The sequence below is a fragment of the Zonotrichia leucophrys genome, chromosome 4 (assembly GCF_028769735.1).
Source record: "Zonotrichia leucophrys gambelii isolate GWCS_2022_RI chromosome 4, RI_Zleu_2.0, whole genome shotgun sequence".
Taxonomy (NCBI): domain Eukaryota; kingdom Metazoa; phylum Chordata; class Aves; order Passeriformes; family Passerellidae; genus Zonotrichia; species Zonotrichia leucophrys.
Genome location: NC_088173.1, coordinates 45,276,815 through 45,291,980, shown reverse-complemented (window position 1 = coordinate 45,291,980; position 15,166 = coordinate 45,276,815).

Sequence of the window (15,166 nt, the reverse complement as noted above, 5' to 3'; positions counted from 1 at the left end):
ATGATCTGATCACTTCATGTTCAGATTTTAGCTCAGATTCGTTCTATAATTAATTTTTAAAATTTATTCTAACGTAACACTTTAGAACTGTGTAATACTCTTGAGACACTTTGGTTGTTACTCGGCAGTGATGAGAGCCAAAGACTTTCCTGTCTTGATCATGAACACCTGCCCCAGACAGCAGTGGTACAGCTGTATGTAGGAACATGCTGTAAAAACCAAGGCACTAGAAATAATCAAGTGGAGGAGAAAACAGTCTTCAAAAACACTGTCACTAAATATTATTGCTGTGCTGCAAAAAAAGCAGAGTTTCACAAGCAATAGAATTAGCACATGTGAAGTAGCAGTGAAAACTAACTTTTAACTAACATTAAAAGAATATTCACTATGAATATTCTTTTAATGATAGTTTTGCTTTAAAAATTCTCCAACGTGTCACAGTCTATTTGAATTTCACTTGAATTTCCTTCCTACACCTTTATTTGAATTTCCCAGTAAACACTTGTGTTTATTGAGAAATTCATTTGCCCTTACTCAAGTGCCCAGAGCAGTAATTAAAAAGCTGGTTTTTTGTATGGAACACTTACCACCTCCATATAATAAAAGCACTGTTTAAACCATATGTGGGTTGGGATTTTAAGGACAATGAAGACAGAGCTTTGTGCAGTTGCTTTGTTTTGGGGTTACTAACCCAAAAGTATGCGACAGAAATACACAACCAAAAAACACCAAACACCAAAGTGCTCAAACCAAAGCAGTTTTAGTCATACCTTAGATTAAGGTTCTCTACCACTAAAAGGACACCTGGCAGATGCAGCTGTCACAGTTAAGATCAAGAGGGAGCAGTGCTGTGACCTGTCCTTACCAGCAGTGCATTAATGACAAACTCACACACAGAACCGAGCAGGAGTTTGTCTATTAAACCTGGCTAAAACTTCCCCAAATGATGCCATCTCATACTTTCCCTGACAGTGTTTCATTTCCATACTGCAGGGTGTACTGCAGCACAAGGCATGTGTCTCTCCCCCTCAGTGTTTGGGGGAAGAAAGTGACAAAATAAAAATCAGTATTTCTTTCAATCAGGAATAACCTTCTGGCATATGTCATGTACTGTTTTCTTCATGCCAGCCAGCTTCCCTGAAAATAGGAACTACTAGGTTGATAGAGTGTGGCTGACTACTTCAGTAACTGTGATTTTAGATTCGTAGCTGTGAAGATTCTGCCTGCAATTTTCCCACAATCCAAGTTACAATAAGTGGTGTCTGCACCCCTCAGGCTACTTTCATTGGGTTAAGAATAACAAGCCAATCTGACTGCTGCCCCACTCCTATACTGTAAGTAGTTCTGACAGAAAAAATTCATGGTACAATCATTCTACTTCATAACTCTATAAAAATATTTAGACTGTAACCTATGTAATGGGATTGTCACAAACAACTGCTAGTCCCAGCTTGCCAGTAGCAGACCATGGCATTTTCACGTTCTGTGGTAGCAGAAGTCAGAGTCCTTCATGGAGGAGTGAGAGGTAACACACCAAAGGTCTTACAGCCTTTTGCAGGAGCTAGACAGCAAAAGTCAAAACACATTCATTTTGAAGTTCCACTTCCTGCAGGGTTTTTTTCTGCTTTGCTGTAGTTTTTACCAATAAAGCATGCTAAAGTAACACGTATCTAGTCAGCATCTGAAGTCTTGATTTTAATGTCACAAGTATATTACTGCTACAGGGAAGAACACCTTTGTCAGGCCATTCCACCCCTTGGCTTCTGGTCAATAAATACATTTCACCCTCATGTTGTTTATATACTGCCTCAAATGCCTGGCTGGCTGGACTGAGACCAAAGGAAATGCTAAGCATGTGCAATTAGCACTACCCATGCTGTAAGCATGTGTGTTAGCATTTTTGCACATATGGTCTGTAGTTAAAACTAAAACACACATGAAAAAAAACCTTTCCTCCAGCAATATTACATATATGGGAGTAAGACAGTCTTTTCTTGTTTAGCTGTTTCATGCTAAGGCTTCTCTTGAATTCTCCTGATCTGCAGAGGCACCACCCTGACCTCCCACCAAACTGTTCAAGTCATTGGTTGCTCCTGCATAATTCATCTGTCAAATTACTGCAGATGCACAGCAACACTGAAACTCAGAGCTCAGTGTAACTCCAGGCACTTAGGGCTCAAATATTTTCTATCCCTGCACCAGCAAGGTGACTAACCCATAGTGATAAGAGAAGGAGAGCTGCCATGGGGTACTGTCAGATTGATGTTCAGCAGTCTCTGCCAAAAAAAAGCCACAAAAAACAGTATCTCAGGACAAAATCCACCAGGATCATTGAGATAATCAAAAGATCACTGCCACAGGGCACCTCACTCCTGGCTCTCTTCATTTTCACAGCTTTTCTTTCTTCCTTGGGAGCAGTGTAATTCTCACTGCTCGAATGATTAAGGTCACTTCTGTGAGCATTACACCTCATTTTTGCCTCTCACTGCACTCCCTGGTTAGTGTGTGCTGAATCAGCTCACAAAGCTCCATCAAATGCCAAACCTGATGTGGGGTAAACAGTGAGAGCACCCAGCCAAAGCAGAAAGCAAAACAGCATATCAACAGAAGCCTAATTCATCCTCATGGATCACAACCTGAAACAGTACTGCTGTGGACATAGATTATTTTGTTTTCAAAAAAAGAAAACAATAGGTGCAGGTTTTACATCTATAAGAGATCATCACAGCTGTATAAGTCATTTAACTTTGGGGTTTGTAGTATTGTACAAGGAAAATCAGTTGTCTAAATAAAATGCAAATTTCTTCAAAGTACATCAATATCTACCTTCATACCATTGAGGGTTTTTTGCAGATCTTCCTCCCATATCAAACAAATTGGACACAGTACCCTAAAATCCATAGAAGTGCCACTGACTTCCTGGAGTTGGGATTGCAAAATTGGTCTGCTGAGTGTACAACCTCATCAAACCAATAAAGAATAAAAGCAAACTAAATGGGTATATCCATATTATCCAGCATGCACTGTATTCCTTCATCTTTATTCTAGGCAGCAAGTAGTGCAACATTTGGAGCAACATTCATGTTCAACATTTTTCTCTGGCTTGCAAGGTTTTCAAATCCTGATGTTATTAACCTTGGGTTCTGAAAACCTGCCCTGTTCATGCCTCTTTCTGCTACAGGTAGCTTAAAATGTAGGTTGACATTAATTCAAAATTTGTCCTTAATTTCTAGGGACTTCTTTGGCATGGCCATTCTGTCAAACAAATAATTAAGAAAAGGGACATTATGGGCTTCGTGTTGACTTCAGAGATACTTAAATAGATTATCTGGTTCTTCTAATGACTCTGTTTGGGATAGCATATTGCACTGAGCACCTATCAGCAAACCACTCATCACAGTATTGATTTACACTCAGTTGGCACTTAATTGACATTTGTTTCTGCCTTTGAAACAATGACAACTGGAGATGTATTTTAAAGGATTGTGAAAGTCTTTGGTAAGTTATTCAAGGGAAAATAATTTCTTGCATGCAGCAGGTGTGGGAATTCATACAAAAGGAGGAAAAAATGAGTCATCTTTGCTACTATTCTTTTCCTTATGTTATCTCATTCAGGTGTAGATCTTGAACACTGGAAAGTGGCTCCTTAGAGTATTCTTTTATGTTCACAAGGCCCAGAGAAAGGCTGGATCTTTAGCATGGAAGACTGTATTTTCTCTCAGCTATTTTTAATTTTCATTAATAAAGCCTATCTTATTTTCAGATTTTAAGAGATTCCCTCTGTACTTTAAGCATGTTTCATTGTTCCTCCTTTTCTTTTCACAATAATTATTTTAGAATATAAAACAGAAGGCATTTCGCCCCACTAGATCAGTATTATTCCAGGTATTCTTTTGTAGGTAGGATAATGGCAGTGATGATATTCTGATATGCAGCTCTAAGTGTTTCCATTTCTTCTTATTATTATAGTATTTGGCAGTGCTTGCAGAAAGTCATTAATTTTATGTGGCCTTACAAAACCAAATTTTCACTGATGGGTTCAAGTTAACATTTTTAAATATTTGCATAAATACGAGGTCTTCACTGAAAGTTTATGCACTGTGCTTATAGTTTGTCATCTGCCGTAATGGGCATTACTGTGCACTGTAATTCAAGAAAAATGACAAAAATCTGTATGCTAGCCTTTATTCTGAAACAGGTCAGATGTGAAATCCAAGTTATCTGGGATTTGAGCTACGCTTAAAGCTTAACACTGTCAGTACCAGCACCAGAAAGAGGCAGATACTCTTTTTTTTCTGTAAAAATAGCAAACAATAATTTTGTCATTAGCCCTTTGATAAAACTATCCAAAATTCCACATAAATCCATGAGGTTTAAAAATATTGTTTTGTCTCAAGCAAGAAATGAGTCTCCATTAATGATACCGAAAAGTTTAACCAGAAAAAGTGAAAAAGGTCGCATTTGTTTTGAACAAACTAAGTATCCCAAAGCTAATGCAGTAAAAACACACTGCACATATGAAAAAGGTACTCATCAAGTGTTAGTCTGCAATTAATCACTAATTCCTTTTCAGGGATCTTAAAAATCAAAACCCTTTTATTTTTGCTAGAGAGGCACTTTTTTATTTAGGTTTTTAATTTCATGTACTGAAGGCACATTTTTTCCTCTCCCAATCTCTCAATTTTTAATCTAATTTTTAGTGCATTATTAGTGAAATAACCCTTTATTCTCTCATATACTCCTGACTAGTAGTGTAGAGGATTTAATTTACAAAATAGGAGTTGTTTGTGAATAAATTAATTTTTTTAAAAAAGGATTATCAGGTACAGGATATCCAAAAATATTCTTAAATGTTCCACTTCCCAAAGCTTTCTAGACTTTGAGAGATTGTTAATTCCAAGGGAAAGCTTAGTTCTAATCATAGTTCAGTGGTTTTCTACCAACTGTTAAAGAAATACTGATTATTTTCTAGTGATTCTTGTGTTCATTACTCATTCTTCAATATTTTGGTACATACCAGCAAGGCTTTCACGTTGCAAAACCATGAAGCCATAGCAGACCTTCAGCTGCAACAAACAAGACAAAGTCTTGGTTGTAACTCTGAGTAAAAAGTCTTCAGTTTTCACATGCAGAAAGCACTTGGAAATGCAGTAGACATGTGAGTCTTGGCTAATGCCAAGTTAATGCCAAGTGTGTGCATAAAATTTAGAGTTTAATCTCCTGTTGAGCTCGTGAGATTCAGAGCCCTGAAGGTTGCAGGGTAGAAGCCAAAGATTTAATTTGCACTTTCTACTGAGCACCTAAATGGAATTCAGATTGATTTGTAGGATTGAATTGGATTGAATTCAATATTATGATTTGCAGCTACACCAGGAAAACCCAGAGAAGCTGGTCTCCATGATCCTTGCATGGAGAGCGTGGTGGCTCTCCATGCAAGGATCACAGCTGTACAGGGCACACTGGTTACCAAGGACAATAAAATACACAGGGCATGAAGAGTGGGCACAAAGAACCCAAGCTGGGCTAGGACCTTCCCTCTAGTGTCAGAAACGTGTGAACATGGGCCCAGATTGAGAATTCTGGCTGAACATAGGTTTAGGATTTTCACCTCTACCATAGAGGGCCAAGCGGAGCAAGCATCGGCCCTTTAGCACCCTGTTAGGTCCATGTTCCAACACTGAAAAATGGACATGAGGATCACTCCCTATCTGCTCTGAAGAGTCTGACTACCTTTCTTGTTACTTCCACATCTGCAAAATTAGGACAACCACCTCTGGATATGGTTAAAAGCAGCTACATTGCATACACGATATTAACAAGGTACATATTACTATGAATATATTTCAGCTTTTGAATACATAAAGATAATATATTAATACTTGCCCTTCCAAATAAATACATATAAATATTAAAGAAATAAAAGAATAATAAATAAAAAGACTTTTGGCTACAGTTTAGTGGTAAACATGGCAGTGCTGGTTGGACTTGATGATCTTAGAGGTATTTTCTATTTGAACATACAATATCAATATATTTTCTGTACATCTACCTATAAATGACAGATTTGTGTTGATTTTCTTTCTATTAGTCCAAGGATTGTTAAGATTGGAAAATACCTCTAAGATCATCAAGTCCAACCAGCACTGCCATGTTTACCACTAAACTGTACCCCAAAGTGCCACATCTGGATGTTTTTTCAACACCTCCACATTTGGTGACTTCCCCATGCAGCCTGTCCCAAGAAATTTCAGAGAATAAATTCTTCCTAATAACTAATTAAGCTTAGTAGAAAAAAAAAAAAAAAAAAAAAAAAAAAAAAAAAAAAAAAGATAAGAAGAAAAATTCCACCAAGCTATTTTTGAGATCCATCTCCAATCAGAAGTCTCAGGATCTCGGGACAGCATGACAAAAAACAGCAACAAAACCAAAAATTATCCCACAGCATCACATCTTTTATACATACAGGAAGAATACTGGCCTACTGTAAGGTAGTTAAGAAAAAGGGAGTTAAGTGAGGTATCTTAATGTATATTCTGGCCACTTACTTCTCTACCTCCACCTGTAGAGACCTGTGAAACACTATCTTTAGACCTCTACACCAAGCTGGTCTTTTTTGTCATTAAATACAAATTAATCCAAAACATTTACAGCTTTAAAACATACTATCATGTGTCTTCTATCAGATAATCCATAGGAAGTGACGGGTTTGTTGCTTTTTGCAGCTACATTTTAAAAGGAAGTGGGCATTGGCTAGGAAAATGTATCATTAAATTACCCTCTCTCACCAATAAACTGCTAAAAAAAAGCTGGTTTACAGACTAAGAAGATCACAATGTGAGCACACAATTTAAAGCTAATGGTTTTATAGGCCAGAGCCACGAGCAGGGCATCCTTATCCTGCAGTGTGAATAGGATTATCCCTGCAAATATTCCCCTAACATAGAATTAAGCTGTCAAGTTTACTTTGCTGCTGCATGGAGGTATGCACAAAATGAATACAAGCTCAGGTCAAGTGTAATACTGCCCGACTATCGCAGATTGCTCGTGGGGCAAGGAAAAATAGGAGGAGAAAAAGGCGAGAGCTGAATTGCTGCTGCTAAGCATATTTTAGGACATTAACATAATTAGTCTTCAACAGAATTACTGGATCATGCTGAAAAGATGGTGACAACCATTTAAATGAAACTTTCTAAAAAATATATGTATTTTGGACTTTAAACTCCTCAAATATCCTTAAATTTAAGTACTTCTAATTTTATTCCCAGAATTACCATCACGCAAACATGTTTGCTTCCTTAATTATAGAAAATCATTAATGGTAGTCTAAAAATACACAAAATTACAACTGTAAGCAGTTGAATATTCATGAATTCTCTATTACACTCCCACAAAAACAGTCATAAAGTAGGTTATGTATTTTTTTCCACACAGTTTGCACACATCAGCAGCCTAAAGAGATTTCCATACCCCCACACACATCTGCGAATGTGTCTAACTTTGTCTATCAGTGTTTGCTTGTTAGACTGAAAATTGAAAAGGGAAAAGAAAAAAAACATAAAGGGACTTATCACTTTGTTAATCACAGAGTACTATGTTGAAATTGTATATAATAATGTCTATAAAATCACAAGCAACATAGAGACTCAGTAGGATATTCTCATTTCCCATGCAGGTAAGGCACTGAATCCAATCATCAGGAAATACCAAACAAAGTTCATGTGATCCCTAACAAAACTATGGAGAAATTTGTCTTTCGCATGACAAAACAACAATTTCTTTCAAACATTATGTAATCATGCCTATGGAAAAACAGCAGAAAATGCAGCTGAGGTTATTGGTCACAGAAATCTGTCAAAACCCCCGTGAGCAGTGAGTAGCTGGGGACTGGAGTGACACTGGGGAGAAAGCACCATGCATGCTTTGCCTAATTCCTGTGTTCTCTTACACAGACAGTGTTGATTTCCCTACTCTCTGGGCATTGGAAGAGAGTTAAACTAAGGTAAATTAATTTTGTGTTCTCTTTGATGTGACAAGCCTAAGCAAACTGCATAATATATCAAAGAAAATGCTCCCTTTGCTAAATTTCAAGATTTCTAGAGGGAGGGGGATTGTTATTTTCAACAGCTATTCTCTGAATATTTACAAAATGAAGAAAAAATAGGAACAATATAAATAAAAAAAAATCCAGTCTAAGTGATTACATGGGAAAAAATATAAATTTACAATATTTTCTTTTATAAAAAAGAGAAGCTAGTTCTAATTATATCTAAACAGAGTTTAGGACATGAGCTTTTACACACTAGTAATATGTGAACAAGGAAGATCACGTGAATAACTTTATGTTAGAGCAGACCTCACTTATGTAGATAAAGATTCCTATCTATGGAAAGCAAAACAATAATGTCTTTAAATATTTTTAACAGGTAAATATAATTACTTGAGAACAAAATAAACTTATCTAATCAGCAGATACTGCTCAATTTTTCCATGTTACCCATCAGATGACAAAAACAAATTGTAACACCAAAGAATTACTTCTTTAGAATATATATTTTCCTTACAAAAAAGTAGTAACAAATGTGCTTTCCTATTCATCCCGTTTTGAAATTTCTTGCATTATTTATTTATTTAAATTATTTTCCATTTTGAAGAATATGATTACTACTTTGTAAAGAAAAAACATGTTCCAGAACATCCAATCCTTCAAAAGAAAATGAAAAACAGTGATGTTACATGTTCATGTAACTGTTTAAAAATACCGATTGTTACTATAATAATAATAATTTGGGGGTTTATATTGCAGTTTATATTTTACAGGTAAGTACGTTGATATCAAAGCGTGTGAAGTACATATTTTCACTTTGATAAATTCAATAAAGGACCATCATTTAGGGGTCAGTGTGATATGTACATGTGTTTCTCATCCTACCCCAAGTTTCCCACAAAATATGAAACTTTGGTCAATACAGATACCTATGTCCACAAAAAATTCCTCACTGCCCAAACAAATTATCATGTTCAAACTAAATGTTTTCCATTGGATTTTTAGTATATTATAAAACAGTATTTGTACATCAAAATTTTCAGTGAAAAGACATTCCTTTATGAAAACCTATTTGCTTTTCTGCTTAAATGAAATATTGTGCACACCATAGAGAAAGTGTGTTAGCACTCAAAGGAAAGGATGTGGAATTCTAGGAATACTAAAATTCAGCCCTGATGTAACTAGTACTCCAAAAAAGTTTTCTCATGAAAGATTTTTCCTGTAGGTTTTAGTTAAATATTTATTTAATAGAATGCTTATTTAAAAGAAAGTTGTATCATGTTCATAAGATGTATTTTACTGAAGACAACTTAATTTTGAGCCATTCTGTCAAAGGCTTGTCTTTTTGAAATTTTAAAAAAAAATGCACGTGGCACTTAGAAACAATATTTGTGAGGAAATCTGCAGTGTAAGATTACAGCTTAAATCAAATTTCACACCATGAGAGGGATTCACAATAACATTAAAAATAATCTATTTTTTCAACTGCCAGTGATACAGAAAAGCCAATAACATGGTGTTGGATAGCAGACACATTATTTTATTTAAATAGAATATAGACTCAAAATTGAGGGATTCATAAAACAAAAGCCTCCTAAAAGATATCTTCAAGGCATTTCATTAGAACTATTCAGAGCAACAGGTTTAAATGGACAAGATTGATAACAGGCTTAAAATATTACCTGATTTGTCTGCAGAAATAAGCTCCTACTCTCTAAAAACTCAGTGCTATATATATATATATATATATATATATATATATAAGCCATTTTTAAAACAAGTGAGCAAAGACAACCAAAATAGGGGTGCAGAAAATGGAGATATTAAAAAAAAAAGACTAAAGATGCTGAAAACCATAAAACCCCCATATTGCAAAGGAAAAAAAGTAAGCAGAATATTTAACAGGAAGGACAAGTAAAGAGAGTACAAATAAGTTTGAAGATTTTTGAAGTTTTTCTTCAGAGCTTCCACACATGCTCGTAGTCATTGTTGGCTTTCTGTAATGATGCATTTTTAACAAGATTTTTAGCAGGTGATTAGGAAGACAAAGTACTAATTTTTGATGCCAAACTTCATAGTATGGACAGCATTCTTCACCACATTGTTACACATGGTAACAGTGATAATTTCTAGCAAGACTGGCTCCAAGTTCCCCTGTGTGACAAACAGCAATAACTTGTTTTTAAAATTTTAAAAGAATAATAGTAATAAAATGGTTATAAAAAAAATATTAGTACAATTAGAGTAGTAATAATTTGGACAAATTGAATTAGGATAATATGAGACAATAAATACAAAGAGTTACAGACGTCCAGGCACCTTTTCTGGGCAGCTCGAGCCCAGAAAAGGACCCACGTTAACAGAGGATTAACCCTTAAGAACAACAGCCTGTTGCATATTCATACACCTCATACATGATGCATAAATTCCATTCAAACACAGAATTCTGTCTGGTCATCATCAACTTCTTCCTCTGAATCCTAACAGCGCCTTCGAGGCGGGAAGAAGTTCATTTCTTCTGATAAGGGAGCAATAAATTCTTTTTCTCTGAAAGATTCAGGTGTCCTGTGGCTGCTGTCTCGCTGCAAGTCCTTTCTTTAAAAGAAGTATCCTACATAGCATTGTTTCTACTTTAACATTTTCTTATAACCTAAAATTATATTTAACACAGTACTTAAGTGAATTAATACGGCATTACTTTCTAACACACACATATAATATTCATTTGAATATTTGCAAAAGCCAATCATAAAATACATGCATTTTTCGCGCCCTGCAACTGAAATGCAAATTGCAAAGTTGAGTTTGATTTTCATTGCACAACTCAGGCAGAATTTGGCATACATTCACTACTGACAGGAAGAACCTGACAACTTCTAATCTAGAGCCCCACATGTTTGTTTCTTTATTAGAGGATTGCATAGTATATTTGTGTTTACCATACAACTATATTTAACTTTTCTAGCATGCATAATATAATAACATTTAAAAGTTTTACTCAGCATACTGAAGTCGGTGACCATTTGGAGAGTCTAGAAGCTACTGTGCTCCCAACTTACTTTTTGGGTTCTGAAATACTTAAAAGTTAATAGTTGGAGGCTTCTTAAATCCAGGATTATATTGAATAATTTATATGATATTCAAAATGATGACATTCCTTTAACACAAAAAATGCACTCAGCCACAGGCATCAGGAAGTAAAGACAAATTTAAAAATTAACTTTGAAATTAATCCCTCTCAAAAGACTTAATTCTCTCCTTGCCTTCAAGGATATACTTTCTCCAAGAACTCAGAAGACCCTAAACCTTTTGAATGGATTAGAATTCACATTACTACCTCCCTGAAAATGTTTTGCCTTCATCTTTTTAACAGACATATTAAAACTGAGTATTCCTGTTTTTTCCCAAAGTTGCCAAAACTGTTTCTAAAGAAGAAGGCCTGCAAGAGCCTAGCAACAATCGATTCCCATATGGTCATCATGAGTGCCTTCAGCTCACATCAAAACCAACTGGACACTGAAGAAATGCAAGAACCAGATTTTGTTTCAGTGAAATTATTAGACAAGGCATTGCATGTTATGGCATATTAAGGCACAGTTTAGAACTAATTTTCAGAGGCTTTGGAGAACTGTTTAGAGCAGCTAAAGAGGAGGCTTGTATCACTCTTTTCTGCCTTTTCTAAGAGGCTAGGTAAGAACAAGAACAAAAGTATTTAAGCTAGAAGTAGATAACATTAATCTTCTTTTTTCATTACCTTTACAGTGTTAACTTATATCAAGCTGAAAGCAGGCTTTCATTTTTTAAAACAGGTTTCATTTTACTCAAATTTGTTGAAATACCATGATCTTAGGAGACAAAAAAAACTATTAGAGGCTTCCAATATACTTCCAAATCTAAAATTAATTCAATTTCAGTGGCAGAACACAACATTTTTTTAATGATCAACTTCTGATCAACTTGAAAACATACACCTTCATTAAAAGGATCTTGTTTCAATTATTTGCTTCTGCAAGAGAAGCCCACCAGAGCAATCTCTTTCTCATCTCCCTCTTCCACACTACTTTCCTCCAAAAGAACATGTGAAGTTTTTAGGCTATTTCAGCTCTTCTACTGATATTATCTTATTTTGGCAAAGACTTTGTGTGACAGTGTTCACAGGGGTCTCAGGATGAGGGAAGAGATGAGGATCTGACTCCATGTTTCAGAAGGCTTGATTTATTATTTTATTATATATATTATGATAAAACTATACTAAAAGAATAGAAGAAAAGATTTCATCAGAAGGCTGGCTAAGAATAGAATAGCAAAGAATGGTAACAAAGGTTTGTGGCTCAGAATCTCTTTCTGAGCCAGCTGGGCTGTGATTGGCCATTAATTACAAACATCCAACATAGGCCAATCACAGATGCACCTGTTGCATTCCACAGCAGCAGATCATCAATGTTTGCATTTTGTTCCTGAGGCCTTTCAGCTTGTCAGGAGGAAAAATCCTAAGGAAAGGATTTTTCATAAAAGATGTCTGCGACAACTTTGAACACTGGAGCAATGACCTGGATGTTGTCCCTTGCTTCAGCTTGGAAAAATAACAGGACACACCTCTAGCATATGATGAGGCCTCAGACTCCATGCAAGAAATTTTGTTTAGGTAGCAGCTTGAAGCCTTTACTGACATGTGGGGGTCTGGGTGGAGGATAAATGGGCAGGAAAATCCTGCCTGAACAAACCCTTAGCACACAGGTATGCAAGAAGCCACACGAGGTGTGATTATTCTCACTGAGGTGCAGCCTTGTGCATCAACAGTGAGTAAACTCAGCACATCCTGTAACTCCTGGTGCCAGAGGCACACACAGCACGACTTGTGACAAGTCAGACAAGTCTTGTTAATCAATCAGAGCAGGGAACCTGTCTGCCCTTCCTGCTGCATCCTGGGGACAGAGGTTTTCCCTTATTCCGCTGTCTTGGCTAGCGAGCAGCAGTGACACTCAGCTGGCATTTAACAGAGACATAAGTGCCATGAATAGAAGTGCCAGCAGGACAGAGTTCCTCCATGTCCCCTCCAGCCTGCTGCTGAGATGCCAGTGACAAGCAAAGCAAGACAGGATGGTCTCAGGTGCTTGGAATAAGTAATGGGCTTCTTGAAACTTTGGAAAGTACACTATTCTGGCATTTCTGATAGTCTCCTTGGCAAGCTTCAGAGAAAGCTGGATGTGCAGTTTTCAGATCCAGTTTGGAACCTCTTTCCTTTACGAAGTTATCCCCTGAAGAAATAAAATTACAACATTTTCTAACAGAAAAATGTGACTTGCAGACCTTTCGTCACTGCTTTACACTTGCAAGGCTCTTTGTATGTTCAAAGCTCCCAACATTGATAAGGTACACTGTCTACAAGAAGCAATTTCTAAATAGAACAGCTGGAAACAAATCCTGCCAGTGCTGTTTAAATTGAAAATACCATTCTTGCAGACAAAATGTTCATATGTACGTTCATTTAGTAACAATTACCTAGCACAAGAACAGCCAATATCTGAAAGAAGCAAGGAACTTAATTTACCTTTGCTTTTCTTTCCAAGTCCTTTTAAGTACCTGTTCAGAGAGAGGAGTTAAAACTCAGGGAAGTTTCTTTCCTCCTTGCCCACTCATTCAGTTGTATTGATTAAAAAATTTTGGTTTTAACAAACAAAGTAAGCTTTCTTTCATTTCTAGAAAGAAATAGAACCACTCCAGGACCATTCTTGAATGAAAATTTAGCTAACTTTTTAAAAAAAAAGCTTTAGTGACTCAACTGTAATTTAATCCACACTTGTTTCTTTCTGTTACAACTGTAAATTTCCACATAAACTTTACAGAAATTTAATAGTTACAGTAGGCCATTTATTTTTTCACCATTTAAGAGACAAATAAAAACACTGACATTGTCATTTTTGTAGCCTTGGTCCTATTTTTAAGCCATATGATGCAAGTGAAAGACTCAAGAATATTGTATTCTTCTACAGCAGCACTGTGGTACGCATCTCTTAAATGTCTTTTTACTTAACTTCTGTATTCATTAAATTCCCAAATATAGCTTGTTTTGAATAATAGGAATTGAAATTGATTTAAATAAGCCCGTCTTTTCTGCCAGTTTTCCAAGTTCAAATACATTTATTTCTTTCCCCAGGGAAAACAGCATATTGGCCTTTTCCCAATATATTTAGAGTTTTACTCAAGGTTTTCAGATGTCTAACAAAGTGTATTTACTGGCTTCTGAAATGAAATGCATCATAACACTCTAAAATTTAGTATATTATATAGTGTCATGTAAATGAGGAACTCAGACAGTAATTGTAACCATTTAAAATACTTTAAAAGATTTATAAGAAATGTATGGTATTGATTTGTTTCTAATATATTTCATTTAAAGAATGGGGATGTCGGAAAAGCTTTGCTTAATGCTACTTCAAGTATGAATATAATAACTCTGAAGTTTTCTTCTTTCACATAATGATCATCATCACCATCATGCTTGTATTAATCAATTTACATAATCAAACATTATTAACACATTTATTCAATGATAGGTTTTACTGACCACTTAGACATCATTAGATCAACTCTTGGAAGCTATTGCAACAAAGTATTCAGAAACAATTTTTAGAAGTTGTTGACAGGAAAAATTAGCTTCATAAAGCCATGATGTTGTTGTTAAAGATACCATGAGAGTGTTTACATTAAAACAGGAAACAAAGTTTTCAATTTGTATTGTCAGGAAATATCTATAAATTTAAGATTCAGGAAAGTTTTTAGCAGTATGCTGAGCTGTAAGTTATGGAGACCTAAGAATTACTAAACTTTATAGAGTTCTTAGTGTCAGGAAAGGGAAAACTGAATTTTTAAAAATATTTATCTCTGATGAAAAAGGTTATCTACTTCCACAAAACCCCCTTTTCAAACTCGTGCTAAATGGAAGCAAGCAGAAAATTATTCCTGTCCCAGTTTTCAGGAGAATTAACATTAACTTCACCCTAGTAAGGGTAGTAAATTATCAACTACAAATGAGTTCATCATTTGATCTAAATATAATATAAGTACATAGGCATAATCAAAGCAGATTTCAAATTCTGGATAACTTTGGAATCATCTCAG